The sequence below is a fragment of the Atractosteus spatula genome, chromosome 3 (assembly GCF_055471065.1).
Source record: "Atractosteus spatula isolate fAtrSpa1 chromosome 3, fAtrSpa1.hap1, whole genome shotgun sequence".
Classification (NCBI taxonomy): domain Eukaryota; kingdom Metazoa; phylum Chordata; class Actinopteri; order Semionotiformes; family Lepisosteidae; genus Atractosteus; species Atractosteus spatula.
In genome coordinates this window covers 13648780-13673594 of record NC_142708.1, presented here as the reverse complement: position 1 = coordinate 13673594, position 24815 = coordinate 13648780, and the positions used below count along the sequence as shown (strand labels likewise).

The 24815-nt window shown below is 33.6% G+C and overlaps 1 protein-coding gene across 1 annotated transcript in view; it reads right to left on the bottom strand.

Moving 5' to 3' along the window:
- Nucleotides 1-24815, bottom strand: part of LOC148837442 (ephrin type-A receptor 5-like) — a 92099-nt gene that overhangs the window by 57323 nt on the left and 9961 nt on the right. The gene's annotated exons all lie outside the window — the stretch shown is intronic.

Here is a 24815-nt window from a genome sequence, read left to right as displayed (position 1 = left end):
AAAAACTGTTTTTAAAACATGCCCTTGATGATACTCCTATCATGATCTTGGATTCTGATTTTAAATGGCTCTTGAGAATCTGCATGTACACCTCAGCTTTTAGTATGCTTAGACATACTGCAAACAGCTTACTGTTTGCTAAGTATTCCTGTGGCTGCATTATCACTCTTTGCAAACAAATATGTGAATATCATTTTTCAACAAACTTCCAAACATAAAAAGGTCCCAGTACTAAATGTAATTCTCTTTCTCACACAGAATACCAATTCAATTCATGTGGCTTTTCACAAAAGGTCTACAGTAAATACATCAAAATATAGTACATCCAACTAAGAAAATGTTAACTCTGCTTTGAAGCAATTCAATATAATTTTATGATTGAAAAAGATTTGTGATTTATGATTGAGAACTGGATGGAGTTTATCAGCAGATGTGGTGGAAATGTGTTTATTTCATTTTAATCATGATTATGTTACTTTTTTGGCTTGCAATTTTGTCTAGGTTGTGGAAATCCTGAATATTGTGGATCAGAGGAAATATTAATGTGTGAATTTACAAGCAGGGTAAAGTACAGTATATACAGTACGTGTAGCAGCAAACCTTAAGGCTACATTCCATGCAACCTAATTTCAAAGAAATTCATGCATGGTAAAAAACCCACCACTAGCCCACTTGTCATGGGCTAATAATCACCCTTGAGAATGCCCCATTTCTAGGCAAAAACATAACAAGTCCCACTTTATCAGTCTTTGTTCTAAATCAATGAGAATTTTGGAATGAGGACCATGCTAGTTAGGTTATACCCTATCGTCTTTCAAGAAATACAGTAGCTGGATGAGAGCCTTGGATCAATTATCTACTGACCACCAAACAGGCTAGATGGGTTGACTGGCCTACTCTTCTTTGTATAGTATCTGTTCTTACACTCTCATGATTTGTATGCTGTGAAGACAGACACCTTATAAAGGTAGTTTTATGGCATATCCCTGCTTCTTGCATGTAAAATGTGATCTTGAAAGAGTACTTGTAAATGTAAAAAAATCGTCAACCTTTTTACTTAACCATAAAAGGAAAAATGCCGTTACTTTGCCTGGTGTATTTAAGATGTGATCTAAATTCCTTGCTTTGCAGAACATCACCATTTTTTCTTAAAAGGTATTCCCTAATACATTATTAAAATATAGCTCTGTCTGAAAGTAACATACTGTATATTAGTTGTACTGTACTACTACTTGCACAAAATGAATCTGTAAATGTATTAAATAAATATTCAGCTTTTGTAAGGTCACACAAAAGTTCCTGGAGGCCAGGTAAGTCTTACAATTTAATGAAAACTCTGGCTCCACTTCCCAAGTGGATAAAAAAAAATGTTTTAATAATAACAGCAGAGACCTTCTACTGTTCATGTGCAAGCCCCAGAGACTAAGAGAGAGAGGTTTCTTAGAAATGAGGAATATTCTGCAACACTAAAAGTACTGAAAGTACCCTGTGACACTGAAGAGTTGCATTCCAAACATTGAGACTTCCAGGACATACTGTATAATGCTGTTGTGACAAAAGACAATATTGTGAAGATGATATTGTCATGATTCATTACATGGTTTGACAAAATCATTAATGATAGGAAGCAAACCAGTTCAATACTAGTACAAAAGTAGCATATGAAGATTCATTTGGGATTTTTTATAGTCTAGTGAAGCCAAATAGGTTTCATTATTGAACAATGCTGGCTGAAATGCCAAAGATGTTTAAAAGTAATTCAAGCAAAAGGAGGCAATATGCCTGAGAATTTATCTGAGAGACATGGACTTGAATCTGAAGTTTAATGGCTGGTTTGTCAATTTACTAAATACTTGAATTTATTTCAATATTTATATGAATTAAGGGATTCCAGCGATTTATTTGGGTAAATAATGTTAGAAAATGTTTAAATTAAATTTTTAATTAATATTTATCATAATGTTTGCAAGTTCTATATATAAAAGGCATTTCAAGAGGAAAATGCATTTCCCAGATTTTACTGAAAAAAAGAGCAACACAGCAACACCACAGACTTCTAACTGATTCTAACTGCTTGTCTGAGAAGTAACTCAGTGGTTGCTGGCACATACACAAACTCCTCTACCATACAATCACCTAGCGACACCACATATGATGCAAACTATGCACCAGAAACTGGAGTAAACCAATCTTGGAATTACCTCACTGTCAAACTCCGATGTCAGACTTTCAAAAGGAAAATGTGAATCATAAGATTTTTATAATTTTGGCAACACCACAAAGTGGTGCCATGTCAATAAAGAAGTGAAAGTGAAATCAGATTGTACTGGGGAAAGAATGAATGGGGAGAGTGTAAGATGGGATATTTTGGTGCATTCTACAGGCAATGCAGGAAATTGATTCTTTTTTAAATTACTATACAAACTCTGTCTTGCTTTGATGTCAAACCATGAAACTGAAAGAAAAGCAGGGGGGAGGCACCCACACTGAGAACTTTAATATCATACACTAGCAATCTATAATGCAGTAACAAACTATCATATGAATGACATACAAAATATACAAAAGGATAAAATCAAAACAAATAGAACACTTGAAGTAAGTGATATTGCAATGCAGTCTTATATATTCCAGCATCTCTCTCACAGTGATCACACCCTCCCCCTGTTTATTCTTTCCCTGCTTGACAACACCATCTAATCTCATGCAACACAGCAATTCATATGCAGGTACATACTCTCTGTCAAATTCAAATGAGCTTTATTGGACTGGCTGTTGTTGCCAAAGCAGTATTATTTGGTGTTATAAAGCTTTAAAAAAAGAGCCATCACTATTTTGTTTCATGCTGAAACCCAGCTGATAACATGTTGTACATAATTTAAAATTTAACATAATTTTTAACTTTTGTATAAACTATTGTTTTGTTTAAAATGACTATATGTTCTTGAAATTAGGTCCTTCCTTACCTGGTAAATGTGAAGATTACATGCTCATTTGTCTTTTACATTTTTAAAATAAAATGTTCCAACCTAGAAAAGCATTTTTTATTGCCTTTTTAGCTTGCTACAGGTATGTTATAAATGTGCTGTATGAATTATATACACATTCAAATTCTTTGATGATTTATGATAATTTAATTTGATGCAAAAGCTTAATGGAGAAGGTTAAAAAATAATTGGAAGTTTATTTTAATGCTATTTTAAGTTTTTTTTAATTGATTTTTGCCTCTCTTATAATACCATTGTAATGGTATCATGTATCCTAATTCAAAGACTGCTTTTGGTACTGTACTGGTATTTTGGAATGGGTGTCACCCACCAGAAGTTCAGACTGTACACTGCACGCAAACAGTAGCTCCAGTCTACATGGAATGTCACCAGAAAATTGGTAGAATGTATAGGTATTTACCTTCATTCCAAGCTGAGAATGACCAATTAGCTGATTAGATTGTCATCTACTTGTTTTCCATAATGCAGTTTAAGTAGGGAAGGTACCTATTTAGTAAAATCTGCATTATGACTCGGCACACGCTGCATGTACAGATGCAGCCATTTAAAATGCACGGTACAAACCCGCGGTACGGTAAACTACCCACAAGCCACCGCAGGGCACCGCGGTAAGTGATTGGCTGGCCAAAATGACCGACAGAGGCACTCGTGGTGCATTGGTTGGTAGTGAAAAGATTGAATCATTTAATCTCTTTACTGTGCACATTTTAATCCGCTTAGTTTTGAATATTTATATGGAATTTTACCACTAAAGGGAAATTTTAGTAGCTGAGCATAAAAAGAAGAGGAGCATAACGCATCTGAAGGTCATAAACGATATTAATTTAGGAACATAAACATTACTGTATGTACATAAACTGTACTGTGTATGGCTGGTCTTGGTAGTTTAAAGAAAAAATACACACCAGTCTTCCATTTCTCCCTAAACATTTTAAGCATGAAAGTTTTATGAAACGGTACCCAAATATGCGATTGCTGTATAGAATGAATTTTAATTTAAAAAAAATATTTAACACGAAAATTAAGCCGTTTACATCTTCCGCCTGAGAACAGTCACCCGTTGCTACCCAACACAGAAACACAGCCACTAACTAGCAAAGAGAGGACATTAGCTAGCCAATATGATAAAGAAATAAATGATTGTTTTGTTTATTCTTTTGCACATTTATTTGAACATTTCCATCGATTGTACAAGCACTTGGGAACTGTCCAATCCTTAGTTCATCAGGCATTTTCTTTTACGCTGCGGGCATTCTCCCGGTCTGGTGCCGGTCTGTGTCTTCTAGGATATAATGCCAGCGAGCTCTTGTTTTTATGTCCACTATAACAGACAATCTCCTTTGCTTTTAACCGAGCGTTTAGTAATTTTCTAAAATGAAAATGATTTACTTTATTTCCCTCACGGGATCAATAAAAGTATCTATCATCTATCTACATAAACTATCAGACAGAATTCTGGGGTCTCCCCATACCAGAGATTATGGTAGGGCTTCAGAATGGTGATTGGCTGACACCATCTGACACCCCTTTGATTGGAGAAAAAAGACTTTCTATTCCTTCTATTCGAAATGTGTATTTTAAAAGTTTAATTAAGAAGTAAAAACCTTACAGCGTACACAGTTTTCTAAACTGATCAGGATCGTTATCTTTGTCTTATGCATAATAATGTTCACCACTCTGTCCAGCAAATTAATAATAAACTTTATTTTATATAGAATTTTAAAAGAATAAGTAATTAGATTGCTCATAAACCTAATCACTTATTCTACATAAACACAGCGTAATTGTTCTCTGAAAATGCTTTTTCTTTTTATTTAGGCTCAGATTTCAACTATAGATAGTATTATTAATAACCATAATAACGACCAACCAACAAAAACAACCATATAAACATAATACCAACCAAAAACATAGATAACAACCACAATACAAAATCAAATATATCAAACCATTAAACTCTCTCAAATTCCTCCAATTATCATAATCCCGCCCCTTATGCAAAACCAAACCCTCCTCCCATCCCAGTTTATCCTCTTTATTATAAACAAAATCCACCTCAATTTTCAACATAAAGCATTACATAAAATCAATACCTCAACACTCCATACTCAACAACGATAATTCACAAACAGCCAGAACATGTAACTCCACATTTCCAAAAAGACCTCATTTCCATAGCCCCGCCCCTTATGCAAAACCAACATCCCTCCCCTGTTCTCTCTCTCCGCTGGCGTTTGTAATCGTTTTTATTTTTAAATAAATTTTAGCAAAGTCATGTATTTTAAAAATCTTAAGATTTCTATATTTATGTCTTTATTTAGTGGTTTCATTAGTGACAAAGGCTAAACTTTCTTGGAAAAATGTCTTTTATGTAAACCATGTTTGCTATTAATTCATTTAGGGCTAGAATATGTTCATTGTCTTCCAATGAAAGAAGGGTTCCTTTCGCCGTAGTCGAGTTGACATTAGAAGCTTGCCACGCCCGGACTGTTACACCAACGCATTAGCATGTTAAAGCGAAGGGGGGAGATGTCTTTCGCTGGAAATCTCGCCCCCTTCTACTTTGAAAATACCTGTGAAACCGGTTTAATTCGTCACAACCAGCACTCCCGCAGAGAGGGGGGTTGTATTTGCAGTGCATCGGTAATACAGTAGATGGGAAAGCCAGAGCCGACTGCTACGCCACCACATGTTATGCTCTTCTTTAATGTGTAAGCCGGAACACATCATTATATCTCATTTTGTATTTCTTTAAAAAAAAATCGCTTGCCCAGCCTAACAGTATTGTTGTTATTGTTTTTAACCTGTAAAGCGCTTTGAGGAGCCACCTTTAAAGGCGCCATATACAATAAAGTTCATTATTATTACTATTGTTAATTTGCTGGACAGAGAGGTGAACATTATTACACAGAAGACAAAGATAGCGATTTACGTTGCATTGTGCATTGTGCATTGTGCTGCTGTAATACAGTTTTAAATAATTAAAAGTCTAAACAGTATCAGCTTTATTTATGGGTTTTAAATAAAGGTGATTTAAACGCGATTTAAATCAATATAAATGTTTATATTGTAACTCATAGGTGACTATTCATTGTTATTAAAATGACTTAAATTCATGTTGTGATATTTAGAAATATACATTTGTTTGGTGCGAGTGAAGTTTTATTTAATCTCTGAGCCATACTGATTCTTATGGAAGCCAGTTTCCGCCAGGGAGTAAAAAAAAACCACACTATGGTATTCTCTCCGATGCAGTGCAGTTAAAAACATATCTCTGATGCTGTTCCTAAATGAATATCGTTTATGACCATCAGACGCTTTATTCCAGTGGATTGAACAGGGAGAGGCATTTCATGATGTACTTTTCACTGATGAAACAACAGTGGCTCTGGAACAGTTTTCAACCATGTCGTTTTATAAAAAGTAGACATATGTGAACAAGCAAAACCCAAAACAAACATGTATGCCATACGGCGTACGCGTTACTGAAGCTAAAAGTTTAGCCTTTGTCACTAATGTAACCACTAAATAAAGACATATAGAAATCCCTACGTTACAGACTGTATATGGCTGGTATTGGTAGTTTAAAGAAAAAATACACACCAGTATTCCACTTTCTCCCTAAACATTTTAAGCATCAGAGTCTAACGTGGTTATTTCGGAAACGTTTGTACGTGCTCCTTCTGACCATGTTACTGTTTACTGTTACTGACCATATTAAGTTTAAGTGCCTGTGTGCAATTTTCCTGTCCGTGGGGGGGTGGACCGTCTTTCATTAGAAGGTTAGTCTGTTCTACTCTGAGAATGTAGAGGGGGTGGAAAGTGCCCGCGGTCATTTAATTAGTATTAAAATTCGCACTGATTCCCTTGCGAAGATACGGACAAAGGAATATTCGTGCGTGGTAAAAAAAATGGCATAAAAACGACAAAGTGAAGGCTGTGAAAACATTCACAATGTACTTTATACACAAAGCAAGTGTTCTCACAACTCTAGGAGGTTTCGTGAAAATGCTACAGGCGTGCCAAAATCGTTTTTTTTTAATTCAAGGTGACTTTACCGCGGTTTTCATTTTCAGATTGTGAATCAAAAAAGGCATTTAATTAAACAGGCGATTGCGATTTTAATCAATTACTGTATTGATTGAAACACACATTCTGTACAGATACAGTACAGTCACATTCTCCTGTCGTCCAGTGGTGTAAAAGGAATTAGCAGGTGATTGAGATAACAATGCACCGCCCACTGAGTGGAATGTTCTCATTTGTTCTCATGTGTAAAAAGAGGTGATAATTCTTAATAATTCTGTGTCGCATTAACTAACCTCTTCAGTTTATTCCGCCAGACAGTACATGAATATAATTATATCGTTATTAATTTGTTTAGATACGCAATTCCATATTATATTCCCTGTTAATCAAATTCTAAAAGTATGCATTTGTAAGATAACAAGCGAATTCACAGAAAAGGTTAAAAGACTATCACTTTTCACAAAGTATATAATCCTAATATGGTCAGAAGGAGCACGTAAAAACGTTTCCCAAATAACAACATGTAAGACTTTGATGCTTAAAATGTTTAGGGAGAAATGGAATACTGGTGTGTATTTTTTCTTTAAACTACCAAGACCAGCAAAATACAGTACAGTTTACATACAGTAATATGTTTATGTTCCTAAATTAATATCATTTATGAGCATGTGAAAGGCATGGTGAATCGGAGATTCTCAAGAATTACATTGTATGATTGGAAACGAATGCATGATCGGATCAACTAAATGCTGTGGTGTTACTTTTTGTCAATGAAAAAATAAACTCTTTTCGTTTACAAAGACGGTTACAAAGAATTTGGACCAGGGTAATACTTTGAGCTTACAGCTTGTCCAAGGTCATTCATTATTAATACTATTAGTAATATATTCGGTAAAGACTTTGATGCATAAAATATTCCTGCATAATTAAAATATTTATGATAAAGGTGGTAGGTTGTGTACTTTTGTCCAACAGAACAATCTTGCTTTTAGAAAATATACCATCTTTTTAATGTTTAATGATTAACATGCTGTAATACACTGTTTAAATTTAAAAGTCTAAAGAGTATACAACTTAAATTCTTAATTGAATAAAGATTGTCCCTCAGCAGTGATCGGGATTCAAAACCGACGTTTTCTGGTGACAGCTCAAATGCTGTACAGGAGAGGTTAACCTTTATTAGCTCCACCTGGCGGTTTTACAAGGTGATTCCGGATACTATTAACATAATCTAATTTGCATACGGTATGATGCGGTGTACTGCGACACCCCCACTATGTTATACTGCAGCATACCCCGCTTGTTTTGAATGGCTGCATCTGTACCAATTGAAACACACAATTGCTCCAGAAATTGGCATCTGTTTATATACTGTATGTGTACATTTGTGTGTTTATCGTCAATTTTATCTTCTTAGTACTGTACAAGAGGTACAAGTAGTGTATTCTTCAGTTTAAAAACTTCCTCTGTTTTCATTTTCTGCCTTTTACACAAGGTAAAAAATACTCCTTCATTGAAATGCATTCCCATATCAACCTATACCTCAGAAGACAGGATTCAACAAATTATCAATAGTAATATTTTTGTCAAAGTTTTCCATATGCAGAAAAAATCTATGCATTTTATATGTGAGAGAAAATATGAATAAATCATCTCTACCATTGTTATGAACCAAGTACTGTAGGAATATACATTTTTTTTAAGGGGACAGCACAATATGCCTGTGTTGAGAAGGAAAAAAAAAAGTTTAAAATGTTACTATGTTGAGCAATAGTATTATTCAAGTACAGTAACTGATTTCTAGTGCTGTTTATATGGGATGTTCTGTTTATACTTATAATACAGAATATACAAAAACAATTTTTAATAAAGTACACAGCTTATGGTTCATTTTAATGTGATCCTGTAGTCACTGACAGCCGTGTTCTGTACAGAGACAAGGTTAAGTTAAACAATGTTTTATGATGATATTTTATAAAAGGATTATATATTCTAAATGATTTATTCTTATATCAAACAAAAAAATATTTTGCATGCTTTCTTCAGTTAAATGTTTATTTCCAACATTGATAAATATTCAATTAAATATTTGCTGACACATCAGTATATTACAATGTGTACATCTGGAGGATTGTTCTTGGAAATGTTTTAGTAAGCTAAGCAATAGAAAGAGAAAATTGTGTTTCTTAGTTTAACTAAGATGTCTTTCAATGACATCTTATTGTGCAATATTACGTTATTCTCTGTACTGTGTACGAAACAGAAATATCTCCGTGGGTGTTTTTATAGACAACCAGCTGTATTTATCATTCCTACTTTCATGAATAGCTAGTCTGAAAGGAGAGCACAATACAAGTTGTGCTCTTAAAAATGGCTACTAAATGTTGTAATTATGCTTATCTTGTTATGTAAATGAACTGACTCATCTCCTGGAATTAATTAGCATAGTCATAATCATAGCACTAAAAGAAAGCTTTACAAACCCGTGACATTTCCCTACTTGTCTATTAAATGTCAAAATGTATACAAGAAGACTACAGCTTACTTGCCAGGCAAAACCTAATTAGTGTACAAACCTTAATCAAAGCATAGTCAGCACCACCTAATCAGTTCCACAGAAACTGCATTACAAAGACAGCTTTAAAAAAGTCACTTGGATGGTGAGATAAACTGGTTTATTTTTTTGCTGATAACAGAACTGAGTGAGCCAGAATATCTAATAAAAATATGTATTTAATGTAAATGTGTTTAATATCAATGTGTTTCAGATGTCAAAATGTCAAAGTCTGCCTCCAGAAAAATACAGTTTCACCATTTCATTTGTTTTTACAAATAGCGTAAATATATTCAAATTTAACAGGCCACTCTCAGATTCACACATCACCAAAAGGATTTTGAGAATATGATAACCTCTATTATGAAAGGGACTATAGCAGGAGAAAATCCATTTACATGTTTTGTTATAACATTGTTGTGCTTTTGTTCGCTTGAAGTACTTAGTTTCTATGTGGAAGCACAGTGGAACAATAACTAATCACAGAAAAATAAAATCAACATTTTAGTTTTGTGATCATGGTCATGCCAAATAACTGGTCACATATATAAACGGTCACTTTACTTTATGATCAGAAGCTTGTTCTGACTGAGAAAGTGACTGTTTTAACTCTGAAAACTCTATATTCTCAATGATATTGTGACATTATTAAAACTGGTTTAATGTAACCAATTTAATTAATCCAATAAAACAGGTGTACATATTGTACATAACACATCAACATTCTTATATGCACTGCGTTGATCATAATGCATAAAAATGGTTAAGTACAAAACTGGATGTAGTGTGGCCAATGAGGTTTAGTTTATTCACACTTAAACAACTTTTAGGATATAAAGAAAGACAATTAAATATTAGATACAGATGCAAGAATACACTAACAAACATGTCCTGCATTCTGTAAGGTTTGATATAGTGATGCTGATACTGTGTGTTTTTAGATACAGTACATATGTACAATCCTTGTAGTATTAGTTTTATTATTAGAAAACTAGCAAAACATCAAACAAGTGCTCTTCTTAAATATGGCCAGCAGCCATATCACCCTGCATCTCACAAATTACAAAAGAGTAGGGGTGTAACCTTGGCGTCCTGGCCAAATTTCCCATTGGCCTTTACCAATCATGGCCTTCAAATAATGTAAATTGGCTTCATTACTCTGTTCTCCTCCACACTGATAGCTGGTGTGGGGTGAGCGTTCTGACACACTATGGCTGCCGTCACATCATCCAGGTGGATGCTGCACATTGGTGGTGGTGGAGGGGATCCCCATTACCTGTAAAGTGCTTTGAGTGATGTGTCCAGAAAAGTGCTATATAAGTGTAAGCAATTATTATTATATTATTATTATTATTATTATTACAAACATTAATGAGCATTTTTCACTCTGTCACTTAACATCTTACAGATCATTCCAATAACAAGAGGGAGTGTATTAATATGTTTAATTAACAGGTATAAAACATGAATTATAAATGCTCTTGGCAAGAGAAAGACAGCAGCAATAGACATTAATTATACCTACTCATACAGACATTAAGAAATGAAACAGCAGAATTTCAATGTAGCTTCAACCACTCATTATGAAGTAATGTATACAAGACAAACATTGTGGTGTAATCTCTATATGCCTTGGTAAGAGACAAATATTCTCAGATATTTAAGAAACTTAAATACACAGAAATGCAATCTCTTGATTAACTATGTAACACAATGGTTTTACTAACTTTTAAAAAATAATACAATACATCCCTACATAATTCAGATGTATTTCATTTCAAATTAAAAAAACCCAAAGCATTTAAAAGTAAATACTTCAGACGTACAAAGTGTATTATCACAGTAACCAACACAACCATTTGCGTATATTCTGAGGTTGTGATTTGCCCTCATGATAGAACACACTTCCTCAGTACTGCATTTACAAATGTTAGTATGAAGATTAAAAACAAATGCACAGTATTATCACATTAGTTTTCTCTGTTGAGAACAGTTGATAGAAAGTTGGGTAAAAACAGAACATAAAACAACTGCAGTATTACAAGTACAGTATATACAGAGTTTAAATGCTTAGTAAGGGAATCGTTCTAACTACAACATATTTTGTCTCTCTGCATACCTGAATTATTATTTGCATTCACTTGAGCTTCTGTGCTCTGTGATTCAGCTTCACAATATGGATAACTTAAAATTATAGTGGGAAATTATAGCAGTAATTATACTCCAAATGTGTTTACAGCCATGGTTAGGGTGTGGGTACTCAAACACAATAACACAGTATTTAAATAAGTCTTAAAAAAAGTGTACAACAACAGTTTTTAGTGAATTATTGTATCTTACGTGACCGGACTACGAATTCATCCTCTTTCCTCTCTTTTCACAGCAGAATAGTAGAATGAAGCAAAATTAGTTGTGATAAAAGCGAGTGAACATCAAAGTGTTTCTTCCTTTTTGCAACAGTACACTCTTGTTAATCAATGCATATTTCCTTTAATCTCTCAGAGAAGCAATTTTGATATACACTTTTCACTATAATGTCCTATTGCATTACGTGAGATCAGATTACTGCATAAGATGACACGTTTTAAAGAATACAGTATAAGAGTTGCGTGAACTATTTTGCATATAAGAATGAAAAAGAAACCTGGCTATAATGACTGAGAAATGACAAAAATAAGCCTCTAGCCCAAAGTGCTCTTTTTTGTAATATAATTTAGCTCCACAAGGAAAAAGAAACAGTCATGCTGTAGATGTAAATGAGTATTTCAACTAGTCAAAAAATGCAATTGGCAACAACTGGCCACGAAAAAATGAAAAGCAATTACAGTATGTATGCTACATTTGAAATCCAAAAACACTGCTTATGAGCATTCACAGTTATGAATGTTCTCAAGAATTAAAAACATATCCATAAAAATCTAACAGAAAAATAACTTTCTATGGAGTAAAACAACCTATATGAAAAATATTAAAACAAAAAACATCTACATTAAAGTTCACTTTAAGTTAACAACACAGTAGTTTCTCCATTCTAAGCTCAAGAAAAGCTATAAAGCACATTTTATTAGAAAATCTTTGTCTTGTTCATGTGTTTCAGACCTTCACAGCTTGCACACCTACTGTATATCTATCTGTCTTAGCAAACCTACTGAGACTCCAACATAGAGATTCATGGTGAAACAAACAAAAACAAATGACATGAAACAGAAAACGTAGCAGCTATCTTTGTTTTTTATACTGAATAAGATGGTTAACTAGACATGCACTATGTGGGGTGCCTTTCTTCCTAACCTAATTTTTAAAATGTCGACCATAACTTTCATACTGGGCAAATTATCTTAAAAACATTGCAGTTAGGTGTGAAAGCAGATTTAGTGTATATATTAGACGTCTGGGCCACATACTCTGGACTGGAGGGTCATGCTTTTTAATTCTGGGTAAAACAATGCTGTCATAACCTTCAGCATGGTACATTGCTCAAATTACTTAAGTAAATTCTGTGCTGTATAAAGGGATGCTCTCTAGATTATTGTCACACATTAGAATGTGTTTTCAATTGGTTCATCTGACTAAATAAAGGCTTAAATAAAAACATATCTTATTTTGGCATTCCTAGAACAATGCTCTTAAAGATCCATGATGCTTCAATTTTGTTTTGTCACAGTATAGAAAATAGCAATTCTGTGTTTATCAGACAGATTATTTTTATGTGCTCTTACAATGTTTGAAGTGCCAGAAACTAGTTAACTAAATGCCATTCGTCAAATTCTGTACTTAACTAATATGAACTCTTGCAGACCAAGGAAGCTGAACTGCAACCGAAATAAACTGTTGTACAACATAACATATTTCTTGCTTTTTAAACTGTGAACAATTAGCCCTATTATTAATAACATGAATGCCAGAAATACCATTAAGTAAATGAAAAATGCAAAACTTGGTAATGGTTTTGATATTCTGTGAATGGTTTCAAAACATTACATTAAAAATATTTTTAGTTTTTTTACGTGGATACGCTGACATTTTCTAGCAACTTCACACAATCTTGGCAATCACAATGCCTCCATATTTCAAAGCTTTGCTTTAAAATACTTCAAAAAACTTGCTTCCACACCAAAAGATGCTGAATTAACAGTAAATCTGAAGGCCTTATCATATTCTTTGACAAGGGTAAAGAACTGTAGCAATACAGGCTTTTAGAGAAGCTTAATCAGCAAATCCACTATACTGACAGGGCTTTGTAGGAAAACATGGCTCCACTGGAGTTCACAGAGGAAGTGTTAAACTGGAAAAAAAGTAGTAAAAGTAATTAACATGCATGCGGTATATATATATAATACCATAATTAGAAGAGATTAAAAGGGATTATCAAAACTTGTAAAAAAAATAGATGAAAATATGTCCAATTCATAGTGATAATAGTGTGGGCTGCAAAATGCAAATTAAATGTTTACATATTTTATTCTGCTAAAGACTGCCTGTTCTCAATACTTTGATTTTGCTCTACAAATGAAAACAATATTACATGCATACAGTTGCTCTACCAATAATTTTGTCATATCTTGAAGGCTACTCCACTTGCTTATCGTTGTTTTGACAGTTCATGACATGACACGACATACAGTACTGTGCACAGAGCCAACACAATCAACATAGAGACATAGCGCAGTCACTGATCTTACATGTCACATGTACCCAGTAGGATTTCCTAAGATTTCGTAAAACTAGAGATGGGGCAGTTAAAAAAATGTAAATCTAAAAAATTAATACACCTACTCTATGTATTTATTTATATTGCATATAACATAAATATATAGTACCAGCTTTTCCTTATACAAGTAATTTCCATGAGAAAAATAATGCATGTTGTTAAGAAATGGGTCAAGGTTCATTCCATGCTGAAAGGTAAAGAAAAGAAATACTTTAGCTGTGGATCCTACTACAGGATCCACAAATACAAACTTAGATGAGGGGGACAGAGGGAAAGTAACAAATGAATAAGGCTTAGGAAAACAAAAGACAGAGTAGGTAAGGAGGTGCAGAGACCTGAAACTGCATTTATTTATTTTCTTTTAGGCAATCATTTCACTTTTAAATTGTTTTAGAATTACAATAAAACAGCTACCAGCTGCTGAGTGTTTCATAAGGGAACACCAAATAACAATAACAATGTAACAATAATTTAACTACTTCTACTAATACTCAGAACTGCTATACTCCCTGGAGGTAAGTACTTACAAAAGCAATTATGAGATTTAAATAATTTGATATAGTGTAAGAGTTTATTACCCTTCACTTGTATGTTTAACTGAACTAAATAAATGAAGAATGATAAACTGAATATACCAGCTATATGCACTATGTATCATTCATGTGAATTATGACTAAAACAAGCCAATAGATTAGGACATACAGTATACACTTTTAAAAGATATGAGGGACAATGGAAAACCACATCCTTAAAGTTAGCCCAGGCCAGATTTGCAATAAATTAATAAATTTACTGTAAAGGAAGTTTGTGTGTTCATCTCTGACTGGAAAGATCAACAAAATGAATTCAGTAGTGCATGCTAAATATTTTGTACGTGTTTAGTTTGTATTGCCAACTGGAAAAACTCACCTGAAATGTCACATGTTTGGGTCTTCACGGCAAAGTACTGTACTTAAAGTATAGTTTTTAACACCTATTCATTTTCTTCCTTATCCTTTTGCTATGCAGTTACAAAATATGAGAAATTACTGGTAGAAAAAAATAGAAAATGTCACATCTAATATACACTATGAAATATTTATAGTGCTAAACAAGCTACTTGTATTTTACAGCAATGATTTATTTTCAAAGCCAAACAGCAGATGAACTATAAAGGTCAATTTTAAAAGATGGCCAAGAACTATTTTCTATTATCACAGTTGTTAAAAAAGTTGAGCACTGACTCAGAGAAACACTTAAAAAAGATGTTCTTTCCTAAACCAGACATCAAAGACTAGGAATAATTATCACACATTCCCCTGAGCAATATTACAATCAGGAATTGAAAAACAGTATGATACGGTTTAAATCTACAAATCATACACTGTGCATTGTGCATACTTTACTATATACATTTGGTGATCCAATACCTTTATGATTAGCAAACTGAAAATACTACAGTACACGTAGATTCACTAAATTTACCTACATATAAAGCATATGGGAAAAACTGTGTGAATTTTGCTAAACAGGTTGAGCTTAATATAGAAGCAAATTTATTTTTTTATTGATCTGGCTGGATCTCAGTGCTAACTTTGATACTGTTGATCATACAGTCTTGCTAATTAGAGAGGATTGTTTGTATTACTTATATGATATTATCCTATATATCTTATCTAAACAAAAAAATCAGGTGTTGATTGTCCTCTACAAATTTGATCACATCTGGAGTCCTACTGGGCTCTATTCATGGTCCCATTCTTTTTAGTATCAATATGTTGTCATTGGGCCAGATATGGAAAATAGATCATTTCCATTTCTATATTATAGAAGTATTATAGACACCTAAATTCATGTTAACACCAAATCTGACATTAATCATGCAACATTTGCGTTGTCACATGGCATAGATGATGTTACAAAATAGATACAACACATCTTTTTACATCAGACAAGACCAAAGATATGCTGATTGACTCTCTTGATCAATTTAGCAAATACTGTATGTCACATTGAGTATGTCAGTTTGAGTATCAGTGATCCTGGAATCACCCCAAGTACTCAAGGCAGGAATCATACTGTCATCATTCGTCTGAGCTCTGCAACTCAACCTCATATTTGTTGTTTATATAATTTGTGGACTAATGTTACAGTACATTTAAAGGCCTATGAACCAGAAGCTCTACAAGTAATGCCCTTTATGTGTCCAGATTCACCTTGCATTAAAATCTTTTTGATGGCAGTAGTCCTATGGTTCTCTTCTCATCCAAAAAAGTGCTCAAACCAGCCAGTAGGTCTCTATGGAACAACATAACATTTTTATGTTATTCTTTTACAACAACATGAATAATACTAACAAACAGTTACTGACTCCTGTAGACATGACAAGTGTGCCTTCTTCTGCTTTCATGGTTTTGTGTCTCTTTTGTGTCTCTTGTTGTTGATGCTGCCTATTTAACTGAGCTGGTGAGCTGGTAAAATAAAGGGCCAGTAATAACAAGTCTGTCAGACAGAAAACATGTAATCTTACCACTGTATAAAGCCCTCAAGTATGCAGGTATATATTTTCACCTTACTCTGCAGATTGGTTTGTTCCAGTCATTGGCAGTAACAACCTGAAGTGACTTGTGCACAAAGTCAGTATTTGCACTTTGAAAGTTCGATTTGACAAAGATGTTACATTTTAAATCGTAGAATGGCGTAGAAAAATTAAATAAATTATTAATTTAGGAAGGTGTAACAACCACCTTTATTTAAATTTATAAAATTATTTTTAACCAGTGAAGCACTCATCTATCATGCAGGGCCAAACAATCAACCAATACAGGTCACAATGACGAGTGCAATAGGGAACCAGTGATAAACCTTTTAATAGAATGGTATAAAACATCAAGCTTCGTTAGAGCTGTTTTAGAAGCCATTCTGTAACACAAGTCCAAAATGTGTACATGGTGTACATATAATTGAAATAGTATAAACCAGGAGAAATGTAAAACAAGATGTTTAAAAAATAGAACCATCCAGATTTAACTTGCAATGATTTAACATGAGTTTTGAAAGTTAAATGTTGTGTCTTTTTTTCATGTGACACAAAATGTGTCACATTTTTTGTAATTACTTGTATATCTAAATATGTATATAAATATTACCATTAAGGATTTGCAACAATTTGCCTTCTCAGTACAATAGTAAACTCTGAACTCCTGATTCACCTATAGTACATGCAATGTATATTCTTTGGACCTTCACTTAGTTTTCAAAAACAAGAAAACTAAAGTTTCTCATGTTCTATTGCTCTATGATGGCAGAATGCTTTCTTAGCCAATATCAGATCTTGAAAGTATGTCAGCACTTTCAAACCCTACAGTATCAAAACATCCTCTAATGTTATCTTTTTATTCTGTTTAATTCAATGTTTTTAATTTGTGTATATAATGCCAAACTAATATCCATCTAATCTTCATTTGTCAGAAATCGCCACCACTGGTTTGTATACATTATCTAGAAGAAGCTCCACTGTCACTTTGTCACATTATGTGCCTCTTTGAAAACAAATACTGTAACAATAAATATAAAGAAAGGGTGCTCTATAAAATAAAGATGATTTTTGTTTGATCACAGGTATTAATTAAATATATGACCAAGGTAACTCTCAACTTCAGATATTAATTCAAATGTACTGTAAGTCTGCTTTCCCAGAAGCAGAATTCAACTTGCCCAGTACTAAGGACGAAATGTTAAGCTTATCAAAAAATAGTTTTATTCTTCTTCAGAGCCTACATCCCTGTAATTAACTTGTGGGTATGGGTTTACAGCTTGATGTTGGTTCAGATATAACATTAGGGACATTTCATTTTGATGATTCACAAATGCTAAAAACATATGTTGTATTTTAAACTGTACATAAATAAATGTTGTATTTCATGTCCTCATATCACAATGAACTTTCAGCCAAGACTTTTTCAAACTGCATACATATCAAGTTCTGTGGAGAAACACAGATTCAGTAGTGTAACAATTAACTGTATGTCATTATCAAGATAAGTTAAAATGCTTTAAAGGTAATGAGCTGATCCCAAGTGAAAAAAAGTAAGGCATCTTAAAATTTCATCCAGATTTGCAAAAGAGGTCATCTATATTGAATAATTTTCTCTGCACATAACAAAAAGAAAATCTAAAATTTCTAAATATTACTTAAAATAAAAACTGAAGTCAAGTGTTTTATGATACAGAAGTGCAATACTTATGTAATGTCTAATGGCTTTCATTTTATATCATTTTAATGGGTAATAATACTAAGTATCTTTTTAGACCTTTGAAATTGGGCTTTAGATGAGCACCATCAAACATAATCAATCTTTCAGTGACTTGAAGACAGGTGAATTGGACAAGCTAGCCGTGGCTGCCAACACTTATATAGGTTACTATGGGTTTTTTTTGGCGTGTGATAGAAAGATTTATGAAGCAGTGTTGGCTACTGTGTCTTGCAAATGGTAGAACTGAAATGTAGCATGCTGTGTTGATAAAGTAAGGTCTTCAATCACAAAATGAATCACATAGTTGATACTACAGTACGTCTATGACAAATAAACAAATGGAAAACATAAAAGTACAAACAGAAAACATCTAAACTAAAATTATAAGATACTGTAAATATTTTTAAGTAAATAATGGGGTAGTTGAGTTTTAGTGTAGTTTGTAGTTTTGAGACAGTGGGTATTGTTTGTTCGTATTTAAAGAGCTGCATTTGCCACGTTAGAGATAATCAAAGGAGTTGTCTTATTAATTTCAGTTAAACAAAGTCACTCTTAGATCACTAAAACAGCTACATTAAAACAGAAATATTCAACAGTCACCATTCCTAGTAAGGTCATTAATCCAGTTTCCATAGGAATGGATCAGAGCACAAAAATAAGAACATACAGGAGATCAGAACAGGAAAAAACAAGGACAGACATCCTTATCATCATCAGGAGCATGTGCTGTGAAAGGTTGCCCTTTTCTAATAAGACTGGAAACCAGATTCTATCCAGGTAATCTGAATTAGTGAAATACTACCAGGGGGTGTTTGACAGATAGTTTGGCAGTTGGGCAGAATAAGGAGTGCAATTTGGTATCTACTACCACAACTGTGCAGTTACCTTTAATCTACTTTTCTCACTCTGCATAAAAAGGCTGAGCTGACATTGAATCTGTTACAAAAGGTGATGTCACCCCCTTGGAACCTTTATACAAATGATTCTCCTGTGGTACAAGCCTACCCTTTTGGTGCAGTGTAATTCTTGACTTTTTGGGAAGTGGCACTATGTGTTACTGAACCAGAAGTGCCCAAGAGTGGCCAAAATCAAATCCTAATGGGGACAGAGCTACATTTGTCACACGCACACATGCAAGAGGCTTGAAAAAGCATAAAGAGAATGTGTTTGCAACGTGATAATAATATAGTGTCACACAGAACGTCTAAGAGCTTGTGCTTTTAAAATCCTATGAGCACTATATTAAAATATGTGGGTATATACTGTAAATTCCTAAAGGAAAGATTTGGGAATTAAGCTCCTAGGTTCTTTCAATAGAAGGTCGTTTATTTTTAAGAGAAAAAAAAACGTAAAAACCTGAAGCCAAAACATAACTGATTTGACTTTCAAGGTGACATGGCAGGAATGAACACTAGCAGTCACAGGGATGCTCAACAAGGAGGAACAGATTCTAATTTTTAACTCACCACTCTCCCAGACAGGTTGATATCAAGGTGTCATTAAAGTTCCAGCCCACAGCAAATTCATTTGCAGTTGTTAGAACTATTTTCTATGAAAGTCAGAGGTGTCAGATCTTGATTTATGACAGGGTTATTTTTTCTCTACCTTGACACTATTAGGTAGCATGGCTTGTACAGCAGCATTTATTAAGCTTTCCAAAAATGGATCAGACAACAGTTTGTGTCAAATAGTTACATCAGTTCTTAAAGCGTTACCTTTCTCTGAAATCTCATTACAGTTTTTTTAAGTTGACAAGGAAAAACAACATTGTTTAAAAAAGCACCTCAAAGCAGTTTGTTCAAATATGTACATACAACATGTTTTCCTAAAATATATAATAGCAACTTCTTTTTACATTTTGAAAAAGAACACATATTATATTTACATTAATAGAACAGCAGGTGTAAAAATTAAAAACAATGTAAGCTTAATCATATAAATACTGTAGAATTGTTCTCCTTAGTGGGATGTGTCCTTAACAGTGAAGTGACCATTACAGATTTTCAGACTATACAATTTTAAAACTTGATTATGCAGTTTCTCCAATGGTGCATCTGTGCACAGGACGCGTGCCTGAGCCATTTACAGACGAGACATCACCCCTCTGACAGCTAGAGTAAAACTCTGCAGCAGAAGAGGAGTTTGGCATGACGCACTTAGTCACTGTCTAGAGAGTGGCAGAGAGGGTGCTCAGGGCCCACAAGTGTCCAGAATCAAATACCAGCAGGGGCACAGATAGTTGTGTTCATCACACCTTTGTTTGAGAATACCTCAATGAGGTCAAAATATGCCCAATTTCATGACCCTCAGTGTTGTGAATTAATCAGCTGTTAACTTGTGTTTACTTTGGCAATCAGATCAATGTCTGCTTCCCATTTGTCATTTTAACCTCAATCTATACAGTATATAAAATGTATAGAAACATTTGTTTTACTGCAGGAAAGGAGACATGTAGCATAATTTACCTAGCTAATGTTTATATATATATAGAAATGGATACCAGTAGCAGGGAAATCAGTAAAAATAACCAAGGCAAAGCTAGAAATTTGCTTGCAGTGAAATATGCATCAAGTCCTGAGATTTCAGGAAGTACTCCCCAAAGTCCTCCTTGGCCAAATGAGAATAGGAAGGGTGAAAAATACTTCCAAAAAAGCTCTCGGAACAGCAATAGCAAAACTAAGATGCATTTTGATGTAAGAATCAAAAGCTGAAGGAAAAAGTATCTCAGAATGTTTATATTGGAATGATTTAGTATTACAAACTTGCCACAGAAGGTTTTTAACATTTTGAAATACTGCCTTACTACTATGGCAATATGAAGAGGTTCTAAAAAAACTGTTTAGTCGAAGCCATAATGCATTAGCATACAAGTAATCTTTTTTCAGTATATATTTGCAAAAAAAATATTCTAAAAGAGGCATCAGTGCAGAATCAATAATGAAAATAATGAAAATAACTTTATTATTAAATAAGAAAGAAAGATATTGAGAAATTCCTCTAGGAAAACATTTTAGATCTTTTATATTTCAAACTTTTCTTTTTAAGTCAGTTCGCATGGCAGAACAAATCAATAGATACGAAGCACGCTGAAGTACAACTGGATTGACTGACCTTGAGTTGTTTTCTCACGAGGGCCCTGGTTTTCAAAAACTTGGCACCTTTTGAAGAATACTGTAGTTGGAGTTTAAATCTCTTTAATCCTTCCCATCTCAAGACTGCAGCAAAAAATGTGAAGCTCTTTTCTTAAACATGATAGGTATCATTCAGCAAATGTTAGCAACTGTAAAAACTTTAGGCTTTTTGAGAATGGGACAACATTCCCAATTGTCATGAGGCCATTGGTTTACAACAGGTAACATGTAATGAAAACAATGCCATGTCTTTTTATTGAAATCCTGCAGTACGTACAGTATGTAGTGAACTTTAGGGGAATTTGGATTACATTACATTTATTCCCAGAATATGAAATGTAATCCTCATTTCAGATTTTATTTTCAAAATGTAGTGACATTTATTGCCCAACAGTTATATTTTAGCTTTGATTTAGGGGTGATTTGCTTTCTCTTTTGTGTTGCCACCTTTGCAACATTTGCCTAAAATTGTATTCAGTCTGTTGTTGTTGCTTATTTCCTCTTGAGCGTGAACACATAATAAGACCTATGTATTGTTTTATCTTTCAGAGTATAAGCATATTATATTCTCACTCTATACATACATGGTTGAATCAATAAATGTCCATAAAATCTAGCTGAGACAGACTCTATAAAACATGAAAAGAAAAGCCCACAAACATAAGAAACTGCATCCAGATGAAAACAACTGAAAGAGATGTTTCACCTGAAGTTTAATAAGGTCTGTTGGATGAATTTCCTTGGTTTTAAATAAGAACAGCATAATCCTTCAAAAAGATTAATAAAGCACAATGTGCACGGAGTAAAGTGTTCTAATTCAATAATGGCTTGTGGAATAAACGATTTCCATACATAACTTGAAATATTGTTCTGAGAGATCCTATATAATAAATCAAATTCTAGACGAAAAAAAGCAGAATTTCAAGTAGCGTACTTTATATACCTTAGAGCCAAGCTGTATCAACTGTGAGCTCAGATTGAATGTTTCAGTCTTGTACTGTGGCAGTTTCAGAGCAGGACCATATAAAATAGATTAAGAACCTCTTCATTTTAAAATATATTTTCTGGAGAAAATAATTTAAGTTTTCAAGTTTTTACGTCTGACTATTTTACCCATGTCTTCACAAATTAAGTGTATTTTGCCTTTAAGAATTCAGCTACTGTCACTTTGATGATGCACTTAGCTTAGGAAGAATCTGACTCCAGAACTAAGATTGGTGCATTGCAGCAGAAACAAAAGAGAAGCTTTTGTGAACTAAAATGCATAAACATGGTAGCTGAGGTTTACAAAACTTCAAAAACATGAAAATAGTTTTGTCTTATATATAGTCTTATCCAAAATATGTGTTCACACAATATTGCAAATAAAAAACATTTAGCAAGGATTGTCCCACTGTTTATTGATTATGTGTCTAACTCTGTAAAAATGTCTAAAAAGGTGAGATTATACATGGAGAGGCCATAGTTCTTTTTAACATCATAATTTGATTGTGCTTAAGGATTTGTTTTTACAAAAGAGCTATCTTTAGGCACATCTGCACCAAATACATAGAAAATGTGGTCAAAAAGAGTATAGCAGATTATTTTGCAAAACTAAATCATATTTTTGATCAATCCTAATGCCCATATGTGTTAATGAAAGACATAAAGAATTCAGTAATCCTTATCTGTTTATTTCAATGTTTTCTACCATTTCCCTACACCTTGTATGTTTTGTTACACTCTCTCGTCTTAACCAAGCATTCCTCAATTTTCCATTCATAAAAGTACAGTACATCCCATAGTGAAGAGCTTTACAGAGATATCATGACATCTAATGCCAACTTATCAAATGCTCATATTTGTGTGCCTGTTCAATCACACTAATCCTGGAAACTGGTGCAAGTGGGTCAATGTAAATATAATTTTCAAAAAATATTCTTTGCATATGTGTACAACAGGAAACAAAGTCTGAAACAGATTATATATAGAATATATAGAATATAAACCTGCCCTACATTGCAATGTAGAATTGCTTCATTATATCTTGTTATGTCTTTAAGAAGCAGGGTGACAGTAAGGACCAAATGATGAGAAAAGGTATTCTACAATGTACTTGGCATATAGTAGTATGGCATTTGTGTGTTAAAAGCTAATATTATTGTTCATTCATATAACATCAGATAATTATGTTATACGTAATGTAATAATGTTATTTAATGTAATAAATACATTATTTATTCCACATTCTGGTGTGGATTAAACTTTTAGAATTCAAGTGATTCTGTATGTTGTTCAAATTTGGAAAAAAAATATTTGTGGCCTACCCTCTCAATATCATATACAGTACTTCAGGTTCACCTTATTATGTTAATGAGAAGCCTATAAAGACAGTTTTAAATTAATCAAAAGTAAAAAAAAAAACATTTTTACACCTATGGGCTTATGTACTCTGAATATTTGGAAGAACAATTATGCTAGCATCAAATGTAACTTAATAGAACTTCTGTTTCAAGCAGTCAAAGTGCATGCTCAGATAGATGTTCAAACATATGGTCCAGACATTTCCTGTTCAAGGATAGGGCATGTGAAATAAGTATGTCCATATGGCCTTACTCTCCCCATCAAGTGCAAGAGATGTAGCCATAGCGTTAAGACATAAAACAAGAAAGGTCACAAACAAACGGAGAACGTTTGTCCTATCTGTCCTGCTTAGTAGTGCCTGATTGATCTTAGGGCCTCATCAAGCTGCTTCTTGAAGGAAGTCAAAGTATTAAATAGTTTATTCCGTTCTTCAAAAATTGTTTGGGTCAAACAATGCCTCCTGTTCTTGGATTTAAATGCTCTTCCACATAGTTTCCACTTGTATCCTCTGGTTCGTGATTCACTGTTAATTTTGAAGACGTTGACTTTGTCAATACCTATGAGGATTTTAAATACTGGTATCGGGTCTCCTTATATTCTTCACTGTTCAAAACTATGAAAAGATGCCGTTCTTTCAGCCCACCAGTGTAAAACACTTCTTTAAGTCCCAGTATCTGGTTGCTCTACTCTGGACAGGTTCCAGAGCAGCATTATTTTTTGTAACATGTAACTAATTATTATTAATAACTGTTGTTGTTATTATTAGTTCCTTTGCAGCCAACACATGCTGAAACAACTCCCCAC